At 43.1% G+C, this 13,491-nt stretch overlaps 1 protein-coding gene across 1 annotated transcript in view; it reads left to right on the top strand.

The window, feature by feature from the left end:
• The first annotated feature begins 1,068 nt into the window (after positions 1 to 1,068).
• Positions 1,069 to 13,491, top strand: part of C1QTNF7 (C1q and TNF related 7) — a 102,192-nt gene continuing 89,769 nt past the window's right edge. Inside the window, exon 1 of the mRNA XM_056107301.1 lies at positions 1,069 to 1,487. The gene's annotated coding sequence lies outside the window, so the exon portion shown is untranslated. The remainder of the gene's footprint in view (positions 1,488 to 13,491) is intronic.

Here is a 13,491-nt window from a genome sequence, read left to right as displayed (position 1 = left end):
CCCAGATTTAGACTCTCTCTCACTCATCCAGTCGGAGATTTGATCCTCTGCCCATAGCATAATTGCACTGTGAGGTGACTGAGAACCCATACCAGAAAATATGATTTTTAAAAAAATAACATGTGAGTTTTCTGGGGTCTTGCAACTTGCCAATGTTTTAAACTGTGAGTCTTCTTCATCAACGCTGCCTGTGTCAGCATGTTTAGGAATAATAAATAAGTCACATCGTTTATTTATTTAATGGATGTTTCCTATTTCACGTAGGAAGTTCAGTTTTATCACAACTATGCACTAATTCTGGCAGAGGCGCACACTGTCCTATTAGCTGGACAAGTTTCGACAGATAATGCTCCCTAATGAAAACATACAAACAAATCAAAATGATCAGAACTTGTTGATGGGTCAAATCCCTGTCGTGCCTTTATACATTAAGTGATCACATAGTACAATTATCTACCAGATACCCAAAAAATCTGTTTTAAGTTAGACTATTTAAAAAATTGTTAAAATGTAAATGGCACTTCAATTGACTATATTTTAAATTTAAATTTAAATTTGCATATGTGCAAGTGTTTTAAGAAAGACAGCAACAAAGACCACAAAATTGAAGAAGGAGGGTGAAAACAGTAAAACTGTTACCACTGCAATTGTAACATTCACAGGCTAAATATTAAGGTTTTTCTGCCATGTGATCAGATTGTCAAAATTAGTCCTTCTCAAAGTTTGTGATATTCATATATGGAAAAAAGTTTTAAATAAAATCAGTGCAAAAAATCCTTCTAGATATTTTCTCCTATGAAAACAATCTGCGCTTATTTTAAATTTTCCAACTGATAGATAAGTGGGAAAAAGTGTATAGCAATCTCCGTGCTCACAAGTTGGATGTTGAAGCACAGTTTCACAAAGTTACTCCTTGTTCCACTGTGGAGACAAACATAAGTTTCCCTACACACGGGTTCTGCTTCCAGGGAAGCGATGCTGTTTCGTCTCAAGGCATCTCTTTAAAAGGCAAAAGCTACTTGAGGGACACAGAGAGAAGAGCACAGATGAAAAAGAGAAACACAACTATCTGGAGACCGGAAACCTTTGCTCCTCGTTCAGCCTGGAGCTCGCAGAAGAATGACACCCGCTCCTAACGAGAGTATAGATTAAGCTCTTTGAAATGTGAGTCTTATGGGAAGGATCACAGTTGCTTTAAATTATAGAAGTTGGCAAGTGCCTGGGAGGAGCAGGGGATTGTTTCAACTGCAAAAGACGGTGGCAGCCCTCGGAAAGATAGCATGAACCCCCGGCGTCAGACATATTCTCAGGCTCAGAAGAGCACTTGATTTTTCCATCAAGTTCTTTTCTTGGATTGTTTTGAAGCAGCTTTGAAGACGCAAACCATATTTCTGCTTGAAAATTTTGAAGGTTTCTAAATTCATGGGACAGCTAAAACCAGAAAGCTTCATGTTCAGGGGAAAGTTTGACATCTTTGCCTAGAAAAGGTGAGTACCATTCTCTCTGTGGTTTCTCTCTCTCTCTCTCTCTCTCTCTCTCTCTCTCTCTCTCTCTCTCTCTCTCTCTCTCTCTCTCTCTCTCTCTCTCTCTCTCCTGCCTTTGACATAAATATTTACTGGAAGAAGTTAAGATAGCTACTTGTAAAGAAATGCCTTGTGTCGGAGAACGTTCGTATGTCAAGTACTGCTAAATTGGAGATTAGAAAACCTCAGCGGCAATGTTTTCTGCTGCTTTCTACTCCGCTTGATCCATGAGCCTCTGTGGACTGTCTTCGACTCTATGGAAAGTGTCATGATTCGTAGAAATTGTGTGCAGATCTATAAAATCTCCCATCAACTGTGTCTGGCATTCATTGGTGTGGTGGTGGGCTACTTGGTTGCCAAGGTCAGACTTTCTGTGTTTTTCTATTTTGACATAGGCAAACTTGACTTCCGGACTTTTTATTTACTCTGAAATGAAACTCCCAGGAGAAGATTTTAATCTCATTCCCCTAGTTTTTAAAAAAACACAGTTCCTATAATCCTCATAAACTCATTTGGCAGAATATGGTTCTCAAAGTGAAATAAATCATTGGGCTTTTCCTGTGAAACACCACAAGAGGATGTTACCGAGGCTGGGTCCTAGGAGGGGAATAAAGCGGTTCAAGTCAGCTAGTGAAGTCACAGTGGGTGGAAGGACAAGGCTATTTACCTCAGAGGGGGATTTACCTTCTTGGCAGGACCTGGAGCTGAGTGATCCTAAATCAATTGTGGTTTTAGGCGGAGGTGTGTGAGTTGTGATGCTCCTATTTCCCTGAATAGGTCTCTGTTATCTGGGTTTCCTGCTGCCGCGGGGTTTGCTATCCATGGAGATCTGCAAATTCCTCCTGACGGCTTAGACTTCAGCAGAGCTCCACGTTTATTCCTCCGTGAATACCTAAGCACTCCTCACAGAGGTTTTTCACAAAGCCTTGTGAGTTGGAACTGGCGTGAGTGGTTTGGGGAGCCCAGCTCCCCAAGGTCAGTCAGCAAAATCCACAGTGACAGAAACACAGCATGCACATTCTCTCCGGGGGGAAACGTGCAGGCGAGGTAGGTAGATGCTGGCTTCCAAATGCCTCTGGCTGGTCTGGTTGCTCCTAGCCGTTGCTCCGGCCATGTGTGCTAGAGTGCCCTGCAATTTCCTGGAATGTTGGGTGAAATTCTAAGGATGTGAAGCGGACTGTTGTGACCTCTGCCTGTGCCGGTCTCAGGGCAAGGACAAGAGTGGCTCAGAGAAGGGCAGAAGCCGGGGAAGGGAGAGGAGGGTGCAAGGTGCTCGGGAGAAAGTTGCTTTCTCCGTCCGTCCTGGCTAACGGAGGCCGCGCGGGTCCCACGCCTGCATCCTCCTGGATCCTGCAGGCCCAGTAACCTGGAGAGCAGGACCCAGAGGATACGCTGCGATTCCCGTCCCTGCCTCTTCATCGCTCGGCCCGTTCCCAAGCCAGACCGGGAAGCCCCCACCCTCGGAGAGGGGTCTCCAGGACCCCACCCCATGACTTCATCGCAGACAGCGGGAGAGCTGGGACGGCGGTGACTTCAGGGCGCCTGAGTGCACTCCAGGGACGGGTGCGGCCGAGCATGCGCAGTGCGGCTGCGGGGTGGGATGCGGGGGAGGAGGGTGCTGTTCCATCCCCGGTTCCCTGCTAGACTTGAAGCCAGATCTGCCAAGCCCCTCCTCTGGGTTCGAGGAGGCCCGGAGAGGACAGCACAAACGAAACTCGGGTTGCTGGTGAAACCCCAATCCAGCTGACTCACGGAGGCCCAGGCTTTGTCTTGCAACCTGGAAAGGACAGGTCCGGACTGTCCCCTAAAGGACCTTGATGAGACACCCGGAATGACCTAATCGGGCCTCGCACCTCTGAGAGGTTGGGAGAGAGACCATATCTGGGGGGACAAAGGAGCAGGAAGGAGCGTGTTCACTGGTGAAGCACCAGCCAATGTTGGGCCCGGGCTTGAGGCAGGCTTCCGCCAGGTGACAGGGGGTGTCAGGCCCCAAGACTGTGGTCCCAGGGCTGGGAAAGAGATGCCCCGGTAATTCAACAATTCTCCTATGGGATTCTCTGCCTGGGACTTCGCCAAAGCTCTTACCAAATGGTAAGGCCAGCACAGTTTTGCAAGTATTCTGAGGAATAAGCCACGAACCCCGAGATGCCCTTTGGGATGTGCAGCCTGACACCTCCCAGGCTATTTGGCGCAGGGAGAACAGTCTCGAACCGGGGTTCACTCCACCCTGCCTTGGCTCACCATCTCTGTCAAATGCGCTGCTCTTGCTGGCCTTGCTCGTGATATTTTATACTTCCTTCCTTCAGAGTCACATTCAAATGAACTCATTTGAATGTGACTTTATGGGGGAACCCTTCTGTGTGATCAGTAGGTCAAGTTGCAAGACTACGCCCTTTAGCCCCATCCATATGCTTGCTTGGCTGTTGGGTCTCTTGTGGAGCACCGTGCCAAAGAGTGCTGGTTAAGTTCCAGGTAGAGAGCAGACGGGTATGAGGTTTGTTGAGTTACAGTGTCTATCCTAGCCCTTATAAGCAATAGACTCCTGACACAGTATTTCTGCAAGCCCTTCGTTCACAGGGGACTTTAGACTAAGGTCTGCAATCCGGATGTCTTTGGTATGCTCTGCCTTAGTATTTGGCATTCATGGTTTTTTGTTTGCTTGTTTTTTGTTTGTTTGTTTGTTTGTTTTTGTAAGAGGCTTTGGTACTAGATTTCCAGGTCGAAGAATTTGGGGCCGTGGGTAAATGCCCAGAACCAAAGCTCTAAGGCCTCAGAGGTGTATTCGAAATCCCAGCACTACCCGGGGCCAGCTGACCAGCTTGGACCCATCCGGGATCAGTTTCTCCAGCACAAAAGTGAAGATAATGATTCTATCTTACAGGCTCGCTTTAAGGATTGAATTTGAGAGTTCATAAAAAGGCCCACTATCAAAAACTAGCAGAGAATAAGAGTTTCGTGAAAATTGGCGATTCTTTTTAGCTATATTAAGTGCTGGTTTCTTCACTACAGGAATTCTCACACTCCTTCGCCAACTAAAATGTCTCCAGCCTCACGACTGGGTCGTTGCAATCTAATGTTTGTTAAACTCACCAGGTAATGATATTAACACTCCACCCCAAGGAGAATCTCACAAGACATGCAATGAGTACTACACCGGGAAAAGGTGAGGTGCGATACTGAAACTTCTGTAGTAGAAGTGATAAGGTGGTATTGTCCCCCTAATCATATAAACTCTTGTAACCTAATGTTACCCCAATGAAAATGTCTTAAGAAAAAGGAGAGGCTGAATGCGCATAATAAATAGAGGTCAGATGACCCTTAAATAATTAAATTTCTCAAATTTAACTGAAAGATAAATTTTATGGTAATTATCAGTCTACCCCAGATAATTACCATATTGTCTAAAATATTTCTATGAAAGACAAGCACAGCAACTGGGTCCTAGTAGCTAAGGGAGTTGATTGTCTTAAACTAAGCACAGTCTAAGCACGGTCCTCCCGTTGTTCATCAATTTGCTCGAGCAGGCCCAGTAATGTCTCCATTGGAGACTTTGTTGTTACTGTGTCTGGCATATCGAATACGTCACGGGGAGCTTGCCAGGCTCTGCCGTGCGGGCGAGATACTCTCGGTAGCTTGCCGGGCTCTCCGGGAGGGGCGGAGGAATCGAACTCAGGTCGGCCATGTTGGCCATGTTGGCTGCTTGTAAGGCAAACGCCCTACCACTGTGCTCTCGCTCCAGCCCGTAGCAAAAAAGGTTTTAAACTAATGTTAAATAATTTCTTCTCATTCTCAAACGTGAACTTTGAGAACAATGAGAGAAGCTGCAGCAAAACAAACTTTGCCCAGTAATTTTGCACATGAAATATCAGCAATAGTCTATAGCTAAGGGGCAACACAGAGGTGACAGCCGAACTGAAACATTAGCCTAGCTTCGAGGCACGATCAAAAGGCCAGGGGAAATAAAGCATGCATTTCAATATAGGAAATGCAAGTATCAGATACTACAATGCCAGTATCTAACCCTAACCCTAGATTAGATGAGCATAGGAAAACTTAAGAAGAGATTGGAGTGCTTGGGACACAGAGAGAAGGAAGTGCAGGTCTTTGAAATTAGAATAATATGTAAATTTAATTTTTACCACTGTAGAGGGAACTCTGTTAAGTACTTTATAAAATGACTAGAATATATAGATTTTATAAGGCGTAGGGTTAGGTGCAGACTAGCCCATCTTACAGATGAGAAAACTGAGTCCAAAGAAAGGGAATAACCTACCTAGATGCTTCCAGGTAGTAAGAGATTGGATATGTTCTCACACCCAGGTCCAACTAAGGTTCTGCATTCCTCACCTCCTCAGAGGAAGCTGAGTTGTTATCCTGCCAGAAGGATGGGTAGTGATTGATGGGAAGGACATTCCAGGAAGCTAGGAAAATGCTAGCCAGAGCTTGAGAGAGAATAGTGTGAACGCATGCAGAAAATTCAGCAAGCAAAGTGCATTCCCAGAGAGCAGAAGGAAAAGATCTCCAAGGACTTGATTAGAATCAGAACACAGCAAACCTTAACAACCAAACACAAAGTTTGGGCTTTTTTTGTAGGATAATTAATGAAAGTTAGTAAACAAAGAGAGGATGAGTGCAGGACCTAAGATGATTGTTTCATGTTGTGTATCTGTTGGGGGTTGAGGGGGGAGAGAGAGAGGCAGAGACGAAGTTACCAGTTCAGAGATGGGATTTATCTCTGTGAGAACATGGTAGTTACGAGGCAGAGTTAAACACAGATCCAATCTTCTACTCTACCCACACAAGGTCTTGCCAGTCCTAATTGACCTTCTAAACAACTAAGAGGTCTCAGTCAATCCAGATTCACCCCAGTGTAAGGAGAGGAAAAAAGCAAAAGGGTCTGGAGGTTTGCCCTACTCTGAAGCTCCATGAAAATAAAACTCTAAGCCCTTTTTATGGAAATCATTAACCAGTTCTTATTCAGTTACCATGCTTCAAACTCCTCCTTCATATTAAGTAGGCATGTATCCAAAAGGGTTTTAGGGTCTACAAAAGTTTTATGAGCTTACAGCTCTCGCGATTACATAAGAGTGGGATTGGCATGAAATGATGGGGGGAGGGAGTCTTTTAATATATTCCTTCAGGGTAGACTTTTACACATCTTCCTGGCTCTTTGCCTTTTGCACTCTCCAGCTCTCTACCTCCTGTGGCTGAGAACTCTTCCTACACCGCCTAGATGCCTAGATTGTGTACTGCTTCTCGAGAGTTATTCCTTTTAAATCTTTTGTGACTTCTGCCAGCCCTCAAGTAGGTAGTAAGCTTCAGGAGAGTAAGAACTCATTTTTCTTTAGATTCTCTGAAGCCCCACCGCCAAAAAGCAGGTCTGAACTAATCTACAAACATGGTTCTGGAAGAAATGTCACATTTCTCGAATATTTTCAATTCAACTTGAGTCTGATTCTGTGAGCCCAGGCCAGCAGGAACTTTTTGCTTTCTGAAAATATCAAACTCCTCTACTCACCACCTCCCATTAACGGGATTTTCTTCCTTCACACCAATTATGTCCATTTATAAATTCACTGTCCCTTTGATGATTGTGGATCCTGCTTTCGGCCCTTACTTGAGAACTTGGACTTCCTGTCAAAGTTAAGAACCTGGTGTCTGAGTAACCCTAAGAAGGCCTGCCTGCTCCCTTTGGAGAGGGATTTTACTTCCTCCAGATACATCCAGCCCCAGCTCCCAGCCCCCAGCCTCGCAGGGAGAAGAGTCTCCTGCAAAGACTCTCTCCCCAGATTTCCTCTTAGCAGTTGAGCTTTGATTTTCGGGTGGGGTTGGGGGAAGGAAGTGTTTTTTAAGAAACTCTTGATTCTTTTTCTGTTAACCTTGAAACAGGAAATCCAAAGGGCTGGGCAGCATTCTTAGAATAAGTTGTGGTGAACACAAAGAAATATTCCCTCAGTTATTCTCTCACACCTCATAAGGATTCAACAAATGTCAATGAAATGCATGTCCCCAAATTGTTGGAATTAACTTCTCCAAAGTTGCTCACTTTGCTACCAACAGAAGTCTTATTATGATCAACCTAAGAGATTTTATATTAAGTACCTAGTATACACAAGTACTTTACAAATTCTGTCTGCATATTCCCATTTGTCCCCACAGGACAGGGGAGATTATTTGAAGCCCTCCAAGCACGAAGAGATGGAGCAAGTATAAACCCTCCAAAGTGTGCCCATCTTCCAAACTCAGTCCCTTCCACCCTCCCTCTCTGACTTTGAAAAAATTCTTTAGTCTCTCTTCTGTGATGGCTAGAGTTTTTCTAGTGGGCATTTCTACTCCTTTAACAGTCATTTCTAATTCATACTTGTTCTCCATGGAGAATTGTCCAATGACTCTTCTCAATGCAATAATAGTTCCATAAAAATCATTGCTCACCTCAGTTCATCATTCATCTGTGAGTAGAGAGGGAGATTAGATCCTGCTTCTTAGATGACAACAAAATCTGAAAGCTGCCAACCTTCCACAATTTTATTAGTAACAATGGCAATGTTTTTCCATTTTAATATGATCTGAAATGAGAAAAATACTCATTTCTTGAAGATAATTTACAAGTCAGTCCCTTAATAATTAATAGAAATTTTTGATCATCCTCCTGATAGTTTCTGGGAACTTAAGGTGGAATGATGTCCAAACAGCCTTCGGCAATTTATCTACCTGCCTTATCTTCAGCTTTAAGCCAGGAGGAGCAAAAGCACAGATTTACACTTCAGTTGTAAGAAGCTTCATTATTAGGCCAGAATATATCCCTTACTAGTGTTTCTTTATTAGCCCATGATCTGCTCTTAGAAGTTTCAAGAAGTAAAAAAAAAAAAAAGTTTCAAGAAGTCTCCAACTTTCCTCTAACTTTTTAAATACTTAGAGTCATCAGCCTTTCCAACCCTTTCCTATATTCCCTCCGGTCACTGAGGGTCCCCAGGTCTCTCTTGAAATGAAGACACACATGTGACTTCTGGACATGTGACTTCTCTACCCCCTTTTGAAATGGACATGCACACCTGAACATGAGGTTTGTTTTCATGAGGAACATGAGGTTTCACATGGTTGTCAAATCCATGTCACCCTCCCAGGGTGGAGAATGATTTTCCTGAGAAAGAATTTGGACCCAACCTGGGTTTCAAAGAGAGGAATTAGGAATAGAGCCCAATTACTGATGCCAAACGAAGCCCCTTTTCATAGCTGCTCTTACTGCTGGTTGTGTCTGAGAACCCAGGAAACAGGAGGTCACTGTTCTTGGATTTAAATACTTCATTTCCAGCAATGCTAATTTCACAGCACCTTTGCCAGTGACCCTCTCCTCAACAGACCAACACACTTTGGCTATTTTTAAAAACTCTGTTGTAGCAAGGCTATTTTCATCTATGCTATGATGATATTCTTCTCCATAGTTAACTCAAAGAAGGAAATATGTGGACCTGTGGTCTTCTGCCTGCCAGTTTTAACCCTAACATTTCCTGAATTAGGTGGCCTACTGTTTATTTGAACTCTCTAAGTCTCTTTTTGTTCCTGATTGGAAATGGAAATAATATAGGCCTTTCCCACTGGAACCACTGGACATAGTAAAGGAAATATTATGGAGGGGAAAAAACCCTCATAGCTAGAAGGTGAAGTACAGATGTTAGTTTTTGTTGGAAGTCTGATGTTTCTCCATCCAGCTAATCTTTCCCTTAGCCTCTGTGTTCCAGGGGATTTCTTCCATCTGGACAAATTGATACCTAGTTAGGGATTCAAAAAAACATAAGACAAGGGGATAAAATATACACAATACATAGTGAGTGCACTTGCACGTGAATAAGGACAAATCAAGGGAAAACACATCAGCCCAGATGAGTACGTTTCTATGACACTATCAAAGCAAACTCCAGGTGTCTCTCCCTGCTGGTTTGGATCCTTTGAGACCCCTAAGATTTGATCAGAGATGATTTGTGCTTGTCTTTTACTTACACAAAGCTCCATTACCATCTTTGCAGAGAAAATATTGCAATTTTTGGTATGCCAAATTTTGGTATGGTAAGGACAAATCAAGGTATGCTATAGTCAAACATCAACCTCTCTCTAGGGTCGAAAGGAAAATGTGAAAACGTGGCCACATGCTTAGAACTCATTGTACCTAGATTCTCTGCATTTCCAGAGTGGACAGTCACCACCCACTCAAAGGGAGTATCCAGGGGACAAAATGATCTCATAGTATCAGCTCTTGAGATCGTTGCAAGACAATCCATAGGTCTGGATTTTTATGTGAAATGTTCACACTGTCAAAATTCTTTCTATCTCATTGACCTGTGGCACTGGCAATTTGATATGATTCAACCCAGTATAATCTGAGACAGAAAAAGTTTCCATTTTCTGGAATAAATATGAACATACACTGTTCTACTAATATCTGAGTGAGCATCTCCTTAACCAGTAGGTATCAATGTAGGGAAAACCTCACTCCTCCCAACACCCTTGTAAGATTGGCACTGTTTTTATTCCCATTTTATTTCTTTAGACCTACTTTACAAATGGCATCTAAAGCCCTACCATCAGTTGGTAGCAGCACTCTGTACATGAGTATTTAATCCTGGTGTCTATATCTCTTGAACTGAGGACAAAATTGAAAGTACATGTGATGGCCCCTTTCCCTAGAGGTGAGAAAATTAGGCAACCATAGTTCTGGCCTCTTCAGGAAATTTTGTTTGTTTGTTTGGAGACCACACTTAGCTGAGTTCAGGGCATATTCCTGACTCTTTGCTCAAAAATCACTCCCAGTGAGATTCTGGGTACTATATGTGGTGCTGGATCAGCTGAACGCAAGACAAGCACTTTACCTGCTGTCCAATCTCTCCTGCCCCTCTTAAGTAAATTTTCATTCTCCCTATGCCTTGTATCAGTCCACTGGGGCAGCCGTAATACTAATTCTAGTGATGGTGTGGCTTGCACAATATATGATTCATTTTATCATACATCTGGAGGCTGGAATTTCAAGATTATATAATATTTAGTCTATTTGTCATATAACTGAAGGCTGTAGGTTCAGGATCAAGGGATTGGCAGTGTGTATTTCAAGTGAGATTTCCTGACTGGCAGATGGGTGTCTTCTCTCTGTGTCCTCACATGGGAGAGGGAGACAGACAGAAAGACAGACAGACAGGCAGGCAGACAGACAGACAGACGGAAAGACAGGGACAGAGAGAGCTGCTCTGGTGTTTCTTGTTCTCAGAGGTCTCATCAGTCCCATTGAATAGAATCCACCCTCATGACCTCATTTAACTGTGTTTATGAGGACCTGAGTCCAAATACAGTTACATGGAAGTTTTGGGCTTCAATAGGAAAGGGGAGGTTACAGTTAAGAAGAAAACATGCTCTTCACCTTTTCTGAACTTCAGTTTCTGTTGCCTCTTCTCCTTTTACAATCCTCCACCTACTTCATGAACCTCCTGCTACCCCATTCTCCACACCATGGAGTTCTTTCATTGTACACTTCTTTTCATATATCCATCCATGGTTTATACACTCTTCTCCAATATTCTCTCTATTGCCCTTACCATTCATCCAGAGCATGCACCAACTTCTCCTTCCTCTATCTTAATTTTATTTTTGCCTTCTTTTCCACACCCCAAAAAGTTCCACTGATTTTTCCCTTGCTTTGTAGTAACGAGCTAGGCCCAATCTTTATAACCCCACCCCAGGACAACTGGTGTACCCAGCACAGCACCTGGAATATAATGGGAACGCCCCCCCCCCCAAATGCGAGCAGACACTTTTGACACAGAACCCAAGACAAATGATAGGAGATGTGCAAAATGGAGCATTTTCAGTGCAAAAAGAAAAGCAAGACCCTGAGAAAAAAAGGAGGAACAAAATATGCAGCCCATTAGTACCAAGTTGGTTCTGTGATTGAACTCAAAATTCTACTTCCTTGAGGCTCAACCCAATCTTTTCAGACTCACATTGACCCTTTTCTTTGTTACTGTGCCCTGCTGAAGGGCAGGAAGGGAAGGGATTTTTTTTTTGTCATACCCTGCCCCAGGGCCTCTCTTGGAAGAACTATGTTCCCCGTTGTCTCTGCTTTCTCTCCCACATTCTGTGAATCTCTAGCTGGCTGCATTGTGTCATAGTCTCACTCAACCACTAGTCAGATATTATTTTGTATAATAAAAACAAAAAAGACAAGCTTATAATTAAGGCAATTTGTGGTTGAGGCTGTTGCTAGGTTGTTGCTAAAGAGATTCTGTGATCCATCAGAAAGTCTACTGTAATGGGTCCCACTACACTTGGCAACAATAGGGGGAAAACACCAGATGAAGAAGAGGAGGAGAGGAGGAAGAGGGGGAGTCTGAGGGAGGGAGGAAAGGTTTACGTGAACCCTTATTTGCTTTCCCTCTTCAGTTCTCATCCTTTTTCCTAAACAAAATTCTTCCTCTTTCCCACCACTATCACCCACCCTTTGAGATCTATAGATCCATCCGTATCTTCCTCTCAGATGATTCCTTTCCTTGAAGATCTAGCATTTTATTCCAACACTTTGTTTTTGACCACCCAAGAGGTGCTCAGGGGACCTGTCCATTCCCGTCAATACTTGGCCAACCTCTTGGGTGGTTCAGTACTAAGGTCCAAGAATGTGGAGTTGTCGGGTCCCTCCCATACCCAGGAACACCAGATCTATGCTCAGGAGTGCTTCAGGGCCCTGCAAGGTTCCTCTGAGAAATGCTCAAGGGAACCTTGTGGTGGATTGAACCAGGGTGGGGTACATGTAGGGCATCTACCTTAACCATTGTGCTATCTTCTTGTCCCCCTATCGCATTTGAATAGACGCGTCAAGAATGTTTGCTGATTGGGAATATTTTGTGAATATTATCTCACAAAACTTTTACGATGTGGTGTTACTATTATCCTCATATTTTTACAAAATGGAAGTAGAGATTTGGAGAGTTAATTAGCCAACAGCACAAGCCTAGAAGTTGACAGAGGCTCAATTAAAAATCCTATTGTAATTCAGGTGATATGTGCTTATATTGTTGATATACAAAGTCACTATATACCATCACCATCAAAGTATGACAATCTTATAATAATATCCCCGTTGTCACCTCTATTCCTCCCCAATTCTTCCCTAATTTTATTGTTTGCATATAACTTTTTTATCCTTTCATCTGTCTTTGGACGTGTTTTCATGCCCTGGCTATTGTTCGAAGCATTGCAGTGAACATAGGTGTGGCTATATCTTCTCAGTTAATGTTTTAGTGTTTTGATGTAGATGCCAAGAAATGGAATCACTGGTCATATGGGAGCTTTATTCTTACTTTATTGAGAAACCTACTGTCTATAGAGGCTGAATCAGGTGATATTTCCACCAACAGTGAATGAGAGTTCATTTCTTACTACATCCCCACTGACACCTTTTGTTTCTACTCTTTTTTTTAAATGTAGGAGTATTGCTATTTATTCAGCCATTGATTAGACTGATTGAATTGGGCATGAAATCCACCTTATTTTTTTTTCTTTTTTATAATTTTATTTATTGAATCACCGTGAGAACAGTTACAAAGCTTTCAGGTATAAGTCTCGGTCATACAATGAAACACACATCCCTTCACCAGTGCCCATTTTCCACCACCATAAACACCAGTATACCCCTCATCCCATAACCTCCCCCTACCTGTGGGGGCAGATGATTTCCACATTACTCTCTCTCTCTACTTTGATTACATTCAATATTTCGACTCCAGACCCATCATTATTATTTGGAATTTTACCCCAGCACTCAGATCTGCCAAAAAGGCAACAGTAGACAATTTGTTTTCTATTGCTGGTTATAAATAACATGGTGTTGCAAGGCTGCAGTAGTGGCCGCGCGATTTTGGAATTCTGAAATTTTAACACTTAAATCTGGAGGGATTTCTGCCAAAACCTGCTGGGTTCTGAGATTTGT

The sequence above is a fragment of the Sorex fumeus genome, unplaced genomic scaffold, assembly GCF_029834395.1.
Source record: "Sorex fumeus unplaced genomic scaffold, SorFum_2.1 ptg000157l, whole genome shotgun sequence".
NCBI classification, from domain to species: Eukaryota; Metazoa; Chordata; class Mammalia; order Eulipotyphla; family Soricidae; genus Sorex; species Sorex fumeus.
This window is presented reverse-complemented; position numbering and strand designations above follow the sequence as displayed.